At 45.9% G+C, this 10,880-nt stretch overlaps 1 long non-coding RNA gene across 1 annotated transcript; it reads left to right on the top strand.

Moving 5' to 3' along the window:
* The first annotated feature begins 492 nt into the window (after nucleotides 1-492).
* Nucleotides 493-9,323, top strand: LOC108784913. The gene is made up of 3 exons (XR_001941097.1): nucleotides 493-506; nucleotides 6,332-6,335; nucleotides 9,204-9,323. It is a non-coding gene; the product is annotated as an uncharacterized LOC108784913 (long non-coding RNA).
* The last annotated feature ends 1,557 nt before the right edge of the window (nucleotides 9,324-10,880 follow it).

Here is a 10,880-nt window from a genome sequence, read left to right on the forward strand (position 1 = left end):
ATGTATCAGTACTTGTATCTGTGAGTACTCAGACAAGTATAAGTACTTGTACTTGAAAAAAATGTTATCGGTGCATCCCTTTATATATATATATATCTTTTTTTTAAATCATACATTAAAACAGAGATGTATAAATCCCGGGAGCTCCGTGTGCTCCTTACAAATGGCAGCTGCCTCCCAACTTTTGAATTTTTCTCTAGTGTAGTCTTGGAGCTAGAAAAGTATCTGTACTTGTACTTGTACCGAGTACAGTACTTGGTGTCTGAACATCCCTAAAATATACACAGGATGCTCCAGGGAGAAACACCCCACGATTCCGGTAAGTAGAGGCAGGGGAAATTTGAGGGTGGGGGCTGTGGAAGGTGACCATATTTTATGTTACATGGGTTGTTTCATGTAACATGAAACATAGTTACAAAGGTAGACTATGTTTTTAAACTGTATCGGAAGGCATATGGCCCCTTTTTGTTTGTTTTGGATAGAGTGGGGATAGGGTCAGACCCACTGTTAATTTTCTTTTTGCTGTCTTCTGATGTCCTAGTTGGGGAGATTCCACCCCGAGCTATATGAACTGGTGACCAATGCCACTGGCAGAGAGCGAAAACATAATATTTTAGATTAGTCCCCAGAACAAGAGGTAAGGGGAAATCTTTCCAACAGGGACAACTGTCAAAAAGATGAATTCCCGCCTAACTTCCTCCTGTGCCTCTGGGACCAAACCTGGCGTTCAGAGGGTTCCTGCCTCTTGAAGTGGTCATAGGTTCTATGGACCTGCCAGTTCTCATGGTTGGGTCAGAATTAGGATTTGCGACACCAGTGCATCATCCCATTTACAGCAAGTCCAAACACAACATAGCTGCCACAGGCAGAGTCCATAAAACTGTTCAGTCAGTCCCTAGGTTGTTCTTAAGGCCTGGTTCACACCTAGGCGTATTGCATATGCGCGTCTGTCGCGCGACAAATGCGCGTTTCCGAGGGCTACTTGGCTGTATCCCAATGGAAACGCGCAACAAAAACGGCCCAAAGTAGTACATGTACCTTTTCAGGCGTGGGCCGTTTTGTAGCGCGTTAGGGACGGGTGGAAATACGCCAAGGTGGGAACCAGACCTTAGGGCCAGAACATACATTTCTGCATCTGCATTCAGCTCATATCCCATGCTATCAGAAGGAATAACTCTCATCTTCCCATGACTAATATTTTGGAATTTATGAGAGCTGAAACATATTCCCTCTGACCTAGAACAAACAACTGCAGTGAATTTGGGGCCCCAGCCTCTCCTTTCCTGTTGAGATGGTTCGGGAAGTGACAGTTGATTAACTTTATACACAGCAGGCATTAAGGAGAAGGGAGGGGGAGGCAAGAGGGAGAAGGAGGAGGGGGGCGGAGACCGGACCAGTCACCCTGTACAAGTAGAAAGAGCAGCAGTAGTTGGTCTTTATTACAGGAAGCTCTGAGTCTCACACTGGATTACTGCACAGATCTGGAGGAAATACACAAAGCTCACCAAGATTCAAGGAAGAATGCACGTGACTGTTGTACGAGGACAATATTTCCTTATCCTGGAGTTCAGCTTTAAAGGAGAATTATGAGGCGAGTGATTTTCACCTGTGACAATTAAACTGTCACAGGTCGGCTCAGTAGATCAGGAAGTGAGCGAACACATACCGGCGCTCGCTCACTTCTCGATTTATCCCTGCAGAGAGCCGTGGCTGTCACTCACGGATCCCTGCAGGGATTCTCTCCTCCCCTGTCAGATTCTCCAGCGCTGACTAGCGAAGTGGACGGGGGAGGGGCGGGCACAGTTGGCTCTGCCTCTGGATAGGCAGAGCCAGCTGTCAATCTCGCAGCTGGGTGGATCCAGAAAGTATTGTCGGGATCCGTCCCGGCTGCGGCGTCACAGTATACCGCGAGCTGTAGCTCGCGGTATACTGAGCTTTGGGTCACAGGAGAGTGCTAGTTTGCGTTCTCCCGTGACCCTTAGGAGAACTATGGGGAAAAGCCCTGACCCCATAGTTCTCCTTTAAGTTTAAATGGCTGGTTTATTTAAAAGAGACAAAACTGAATATGTTGTCAATAAAGGTGTCCCTCTTTCCCATCTCATGAGCAGTATGACAACGACCTCGCTAAAGGCATGAGGCACACAGATTCTCTCCAATGTCATTCTTTCATAATGACTTGATAGCCCTCATAATACCGGCTGACACTGTTCAAATAAAACCCAGGGCACTTTAGCTATTTTTTTTTTTTTTTTTTTTTTAATTCAAACCCATACAATGAATAAAAGATATCCTTTCCTGCTGTCGGAATCATTATTTTGGATACCTTTTTATGCGGTGTCAAGAGTCACCGTGCCTCAGTAGATGCCCTTTATTTAAAAAAATAAAAAATCCTCCTTCGTCTAATGTTATTACTATGGACGTAGCTTATAGAAGGCAAGTGACAAGGACTATTTCCTTAATTACTGTACTTACATAATAGCATTTGCTGTGGCAGTTCCAGTGCTATTCAGTCAAGTGAGATTCGATACAAAAAAAGCTGATTTGCCAGAAAAGAGCTTAAGTATAAGTGCCTGGAGTCACAATCTATTTGCTTTATAAGGTAAAGGTATCTGCAAGGCGTAGCACTTTTTTTAAATCAAAACTTTCTTTGTGGCAAATAAAACTTCTCTTTGGCCCGTTCTTCAGGGAATATAATTTACAATGTATCTAAACACAAGGAAAGAAATGGAATATGTTGCAGCTTATTGCAGGGACTGTTCACACCTTTGCGTTGCATTAACTCGCTGTAAAACGCGCGTTCTACCGCCAGCAACCCGCAAATACATAATTTATTTAACATTGGTATTTATATAACGCCAACAATTCCACATCACCGTATGTACCGATCAACCATAGCATTATGACCTCCCGCCTAATATTGAGTAGGACCCCCTTTTGCCACCAAAACAGCTCTGACTTGTCGAGGCATGCAGTAGGGAAGCTAGACATTCTGTCACCCGGGGCATAGGTCCGAGTTGCTCTCCCCATAGGAGAAGTTCTCCATCCACACACCTTGCGGCACCTCTCCTAAAGAGGCACCTGGGGCACATGCCCCCCCTACCCCCCCAACTTTGGCCCTGGAGGCATGGATCCCACAAGAACTGATGTATCTGGCACCAAGCCGTCAGTAGCAGATCCTTTAAGTCCTGTAAGTTGTGAGGTGATCGGCCTCCATGGATCGGACTTGTTTTTCCAGCGCATCCCACAGATGATCAATTGGATTGAAATCTGGAGCATGTGGATGCCAAGTCAACACCTTCAATGTTGCGTATGAGGCTACGTGGCTGCAGTCTGGTCAGGGTGCCCATGTTGACCCGTGCCCACTGCCAAAAGTTCCTACAATGGGCATATGAGCATCAGAAATGGACCAAGGTGGCCTGGTCTGATGGATCACATTTTCTTTTACATCATGTGGATGGCCGGGTGTGTGTGTGTCACTTACCTGGGGAAAAGATGGCACCAGGATGCACTATGGGAAGAAGACGAGCCGGCGGCGGCAGTGTGATGCTTTGGGCAATGTTCTGCTGGGACACCTCGGGCCCTGCCATTCATGTGGATGTTACTTTGACACGGACCACCGACCTAAACATTGTTACTGACCAAGTACACCCCTTTATGGAAACGGTATTCCCTGATGGCAGTGGCCTCTTTCAGCAGGATAATGCGCCCTGCCACACTGCAAAAATGGTTCAATAATAGTTTGAGCAACACAGCAATGAGTTTAAGGTGATGACTTGGCCTCCAAATTCTCCAGCTCTCAGTCCAATCATCATCTGTGGGATGTGCTGCAAAAACATGGAAGCCTGTAAGGGTGAAACGCATTAGAGAGTCAGCTCTTTAACACATTTCATCTGCACAGGCCATAAGTCTTAGGCTGGGCACACACCTTACAACCATCGCAAGACAAGATCGTAATCGTACAATCGCGGGATTTCCGGCGATTATCGTACGATTATCGTAAGGTGTGTGGGGACCTTTACTAAGCCTGTAAGGGTGAAACACATTAGAGAGTCAGCTCTTTAACACATTTCATCTGTACAGGCCATAAGTCGTACTAAGCCTGTAAGGGTGAAACGCATTGGGAGGCGGGCCATAGAGATGGAGTTGTAATAGTCGTTTTTACACTTCGTGACATCATCAGTGTGCGCCCATCTTCCATTTCGGGACCATCACGCATCGGAGTGAGGGTGCACTCCAAGGGCAATACAAAACTCAAAGAATCCCCAGCTCACCTGCCAGCTAGCCTGCAACCAAACAAATTGCCCTGACAGTGCCCTGACAGTGCAATTTGTTTGGTTGCAGGCTAGCTGGCAGGTGAGCTGGGGATTCTTTGTGTTTTGTATTGTTGTAAGCCTTCCCAATGTGCGCCCTGCTATAAAGACTAGTTATAGATTCATGCAGGTACCATGTTTTTTCTAGTTTGCACTCCAAGGGCAGTTTGATACAGTAGAAGAGGGCCATGGCAGAGCGGTGCCGTCTGGGTTAGTTTATCGTTGCAGCGTTTCCAGTGGGCTTGGTGCTTCACGACATTACTGGGACAATCCAAAGCTGGGGATTCTTTGTGTTTTGTATTGTTGTAAGCCTTCCCAATGTGCGCCCTGCTATAAAGACTAGTTATAGATTCATGCAGGTACCATGTTTTTTCTAGTTTGCACTCCAAGGGCAGTTTGATACAGTAGAAGAGGGCCATGGCAGAGCGGTGCCGTCTGGGTTAGTTTATCGTTGCAGCGTTTCCAGTGGGCTTGGTGCTTCACGACATTACTGGGACAATCCATTCTCCAGTTCAGATGTTGGGCCCCTGAGCGCTTTCCGTCAACGCTCTACATATAATTGGAGAGTACAGTTCACTATTCTTACAGCAACTCCAGGTTTTCACAGGAAACAAAGCACGCCGATACATAAAAAAAAAAAAAAATAGTATCCCCATCTACGAGCCCATTATTCATCGCGCACCTCTTCAACTTCGCATCGCAAACAGAGCCATCCACTGTCTCCGGCGCGCGCTAATGGCCGTCGTCCCTCATGACAAACTACGTTTGCAATCATTATTGTAAGCCCTCGTAAGATGATTACAGTTTCCTAAATCCAGGGCTGTGAATAAATGCGAGGGGACAATGATGTAAGTGTTCCCAGGGACCAATATTTATCCTTCATATCTCGAGGTGAGCCAAGACACTCATAAGCTCCGTTAAACCTTTAACATAGGAAGCGATCTATCACGCGGAGCCCGGGCCACATGCTACGTCCATATTGAACCAATTAGGGCCCGGGCCCCGTTTCGTCATCTTTCATAAAGGGGAGATAAGTTTTCCGAGCGCGGTGCGGCGCGGTGATTGAGTTTTGATCAAACACACATGCTCCATAACCCGGGATGGATATTTAAAAGCTGTGAAATGTTCTTAAAACTTCAGACTCCAGCGGCCCGGGCCAAGAGGACAGGATGTGCTGGAGGAGAGGGAGCGAGGAAAGAGGCGTTCTGTAACTCGGGACATCTGCAAAGCAAATATTTTTTCTACTTTTTATTTTTGTTATTTCAACATCTTTTTAAAAAAAAAACACAAAAAACAAACAAACTGCTGCCAGTGCCCAGCTTCTAAAATTATAATGTACGGTAGCTTAATATTCTACATGTGGGCACAAGACGGCAGTGACCGATATAACTGTAGAGGAAAACTCCAGGCAAAAAAACGAAATACGAATGAATAGCCTATAGGAAGATAACACAACAAATATACCATATGATAGTATAGTCGGCTTTAGGTCAGAGTTAGCTTGCAGTACTTTTATTTTCTACTACTAGATGTCATCGTTCTGGTGGCTAGCATCATTCAACCCACTTCCCCCTGAGCCCAGGTCATCCTAGATCCTCGCCACAGTCTGGGACTGCACAGTGAAAGGAGTAGCAGAAGAGTAACCAGCTTATCTGCCATTCTGCTCTCAACTCCTATTGGCATGCCTGATTGGGGTTGTGTGCTGCTTCTTCCTCTCACACTCCAGCCCTGCTGTACAGGGACTGCATGAGGCTGATAGAAGGTCATATTCAGGTACTTGTGCTGCTTGCATTAAATATTTTACATTTTTTGAATTTAAAATACATTTAATGATGTATTATTATTACAGCGCTGCCTTCATTTGTGCATTTTATCTGCCTTGAGCTCAGCTGTAATCAGGAAATGGGCAATGACATGCCGCTCCATGTTGTTTGGCCGGCTTGATTGTGACTGGCCAGGAAGCTGGATTTCCAGCCAATCAGCATCAAAACCGGCTTCCCGGCCAATCAGGAAGCCTGGAGGTGAGTAATGACCCGCCTCCTAACTTCCTGATTGGCAGGGAAGCCAGCTCCATGCTGATTGGCTGGAAAGCCAGCTTTCCAGCCAATCAGCAAGGAGCCCGCTGTTCGGTCGGCTCGATTCTGATTGGCTGGGAAACCACCTTCCTAGCCAATCAGCATGTAGCCGGCTTCCCGGCCAATCAGGAAGCTGGAAAGCGGGTTATATGAGATTTTAATTGTTGGGTTTACATCTACTTCAAAATTTTCATTTCATATTACAGCTAGCTGTGAATAAAACTGCCCAAAAAATTCAGATAGCACTTTCTTGTGGTCATGGTCTGCGGGAACCGGACCTGATGGGCAACTCCGTTTTCAGAATTCCCCATCAGGGTCCATCCACTCAATATCACTGGCAGTGGGTTTAACTGGTTGCTACAGCTGAGAGCGTCCTTACCGACCAGTGAAGCTGACAGTGGGCGGAGCCTAATGAGTTTCCCATCAGGTTTGCTCTCTTGCTGATTGACAGCAGGCAGTGGGCACGTGCCACAGCCAGCCAGATATTCCAATTTATATTCCCAAATATTTTTTTACTTTACTATAATTGCTATCACATAGAGGGGCTTACAAGTCCCCCATGTGATAGCAGATTGGTGGTGACAGGTACTCTTTAAGGTGATACTGGGGGTCCAAAAGACCCCTAGTGTCACCTTTACACTCTAAATAAACTATTGAAGTGCAGATCGCACTTCAATAGCTTATTGCTGGGCTTCAGGAGCCGAGGAATGACAGCTGTGGGACCGGAAGTGATGCAATACAACACGGGGAATGGACGTTCACCGATCTCCTCCCCAGCTTCCCACCGACACCCAAGAAGCCAGTCCCGGGCCCATGGGGGGGGGGGTCAGCAGAGCCCGGGATACACGGCGGGGGTGTCAGGCGGCCCATATACCGGCCCGGAGAAGCAATCTGGTGACAGATGAGTTGCCAGAATCGTTTCTATTGTAAAGCCGATAGTCGGCTTTACAAATGTAAACAGAGTCCGCCGGGAGTTTGTTTAAACGGGCCCGGTGCCAGTGACATACTATGGACATCACTGGTCACTAAGGGGTTAAATCATATCATGTGGGGGATGGGGACTATAAAGATATATAAATAGTGAGAATTTGATTGGACTGTAAATAAATATCTTTATTTATACAAAGCCCCAGATGACAATCCTCGGCACTTCCCGAGTGAGTAGTTCATCATTCAGATCACAGGGTGACTCTCTGCATTACCCAACCTCATATACAATGTCCCCGCTGTCAAAGTGTAACCTGATTATCTGAAATGATGACACGGTAGGTAGTCACTGGATACATTTATAGACATCTAAATGGCACGGACACTGTCTATGGGTATGTGTTAGAGGAGCAGATGTTGTCTGAAGGACAAAACTAACATCTGCACAAGATCGAAAGAAAAAGGGACATCATTTTTTTATTTTGGAGTTAACCACTTGAGGACGCGTTGGAAGTGTCCTTGCTACCGTCCACAGGAGTGAAAAGTTCACATCAACTGCCTCTGAGGAACGTACTTCAGCATTTGCTGTTTGAACACAAAAACAAAAATGGAAAATATTGCAGCTTACCAGTCTTAAACATGTGGTGGATGCATTAGTTTCCCCCCCCCCTTTTTCACCTGGTGATCCTGCCAGTAACACACTTCCTGTCCTGGTGTGACAACACTCTCTCACTGTAATGTATCTATAGAGTAAAAGTTGTCATCATAGGACAGGAAGCGTGTTAGGACTACAGCCCACCAGGGAAGTGCGGTCAGGGGAGGCAGAGCCTCATCTAGTATTATGAAGAAAAAAAAAAGGTGTCAGCTTCAAGTCTTAAGCTGACCGCTTTTACTCCATTCAGAGCAGCTGGTTACAGGTTACACAGCAGGGAAAGCCTCCCCACTGTGTAACCTGTCATGGACGGAGTGCTGACTGTTAATTACAGGCGGCTTTGTATCTGGGATTTGACAGGTAGTTTGGTTACACAGCAGAGGCCTTCCCCACTGCTAGTGTAACCTAACTTGGTGAGGCCAGAGCTGCCACAGCCTCTACTCTGCGTTAGAGGCGTGAGCTTTGTGGACGGCTTGGACCAATAGCAAAGCGCCATTGGTCCAAGCTGTCCAATCAAAAACAAAAAAAACAGTGAGGACATCGATCTCGATGCCTCACCAGTGACGAGCAAGTAAGTTAAGAGCAAGCTTGGTTACCGAGCTGGGGGCGGGGCTTCGGCAGGACGGGGGAATGCAGTGATGTACAAATCCCAGGAGCTCCGTGTACTGTGTCTGAGTACGGTACTTGGTACCGGTGCATCCCTCATTTCTTTGTAAGCGGGCAAACTTAAGTCTGCAGGGGATCAAATCATTATTTTCCTCACTGTAGGTGCACAATTATCCATAGAACTTTCAGTAACCATACAAGTCCATATAAGTAAATTCCTGAAATGTCAACCATATAATTTTTATGAATTTAAAGCCGACCTTGAGTCGTTCCAAGTCTGCAGATAATAACAGAAATGACTTTCTATTGTTTCTTTGATCCTCGATGTCCAGGTAATTAATGTACTGACAACATACACATTATTCATTTGATATATACAGGCTGTCCCCGAGTTACAAAACATCCGACTTACATATGACCCCTACTTACAAACAGAGGCTATTACTGCACAGCAGGGGGGTCCCAGACTGCAGTCAAAGTGTAACGCACAGGATTTCAGCTACCGCGCTTGTGCTGACGAGGAGTGCCCACTTTTTGGGTCTGGTTCGTAGTACTGTACGTACATTACAGGAAGTTGGCTCTTGTTAGACGTGCAGACGGAGGGGTGCCCACCTCTTCTTCCGGGTCACTGAGGTTTTTTACTGCTGTCTGTATCCTCATGAGGAAGATTTAATCTAACTTCCTGTCCGTGAGACAACAGGAAGTGAAAGGAAATCTACCTCTAGGAAGGAAAATTCACTCCTACAAGAGTTATCATGGGAAAACGGTGTCTCCATTGAAGATTTATCACCAATCCTTGTTTCCAATTTTTCCAAATTGCCACAGGGACAGAAAGTGAGGTGAAATCTTCTGAACAGGGGCACATACAGCAAAACATTACAGGAGGTTAACCCTTCCCTGTGCTATCCAAAACTAAAAAAATGTTTTGGTCTGGAGTTACACTTAAAAAATGTACCTGTTCCAACTTACATCCAAATTCAACTTAAAAGGAGAACTATGGGGTTAAGGCTTTTCCCCATAGTTCTCCTTAGGGTAACGGGAGGACACAAACTAGCGTCCTCCCGTCACCCTAGGCTCAGTATACCGCACTGAGACGCCGCAGTATACCGCAAACTGCTACTCGCGGTATACTGGGACGCCGCAGCTGAAGCGGATCCCGACAATTATGTCTGGATATAATAAGAAAAAAATATAAGTTTGGATTCAGTATTTAAATTCTTCTTGAAGGAAAAAAAGACACTTTTCAGACAAAATATTTTTTAATCCTCCCAAACGTTTATTTTCAGCTCTCAGTGAATAAATATCTGTATATACAAAATATGGACACATAAAAAAAAAAAAGATATTTACAGTGCAACAGATTTGACGAGGTAATTCCATTTTCCCAAAATGACTTGGGAAAGTGAACTCAACTTTTAAGTTTCAAGAGAGTTTAATGTTCAGTTGAAGGTAAACTAATATGTGTAAACTGTTTTACCAGCCAAAGGATGTCATTCTGTTCAGTCGGTCACAAGTCTGACCGCACAGCCGAGCTCTGCACATTCCTGCAGACTGCATACAGACCACATAACAGGCCCATTCACTTTTACAGTAATTCCCGATTTCTCATAGTGCTTCTGTGCTGAGGATCACAGGAAGCTGATATCAAGGCAGATTCACGTACTTATGCTAGCTTTATGTAAAAATAAATTTAAAGGAGAACTATGAGGCGAGTGATTTTTACTCCTCCTCATTTCACTCCTCCTCATAGTTCGAGCCGATGTGTGACATTGAGACTGTCACACGTCGGCTCTATAGATCGGGGAGTGAGAGAACACATACCGTCGCTCGCTCACTTCCCGATCGTCTCCCTGCAGAGAGCTGTGACTGTCACTCACGGCTCCCTGCAGGGATTTCCCCCCTCCACGATTTTTCAGCGATGAGTGGAGAAATGGACGGGGGAGGGGGGTGGGCACAGCTGGCTCTGCCCCTAGATTGACAGCGGGCTCAGCCAGCTGGATCTCGACAGCATCGTCGTCTGGATCTGTCCCGGCTGCGGAGCTCTCCGTATATAGCGGGCATAGCTCGCTATATACTGAGCTTTGTGTCACGGGAGGACGCTAGAATATGTCCTCCCATGACCCTAAAAAGAATTATGGGATAAAAAAAAAGTTACCCCATAGTTCTCTTTTAATGATCTTTTAAGGATTCAAATGCATTTATTTTTTTTTAGGCCTCAAGTGGTTGATCCCGAGACTGACGTTCTGTCCTCAGCCATTCAGCAAGGATGTAAACCGCTCTTTCTAAAATATAGATACCTCAGAGGGTGGG

Source organism: Nanorana parkeri, unplaced genomic scaffold (genome assembly GCF_000935625.1).
Source record: "Nanorana parkeri isolate BGI_ZX_2015 unplaced genomic scaffold, ASM93562v1 scaffold131, whole genome shotgun sequence".
NCBI classification, from domain to species: Eukaryota; Metazoa; Chordata; class Amphibia; order Anura; family Dicroglossidae; genus Nanorana; species Nanorana parkeri.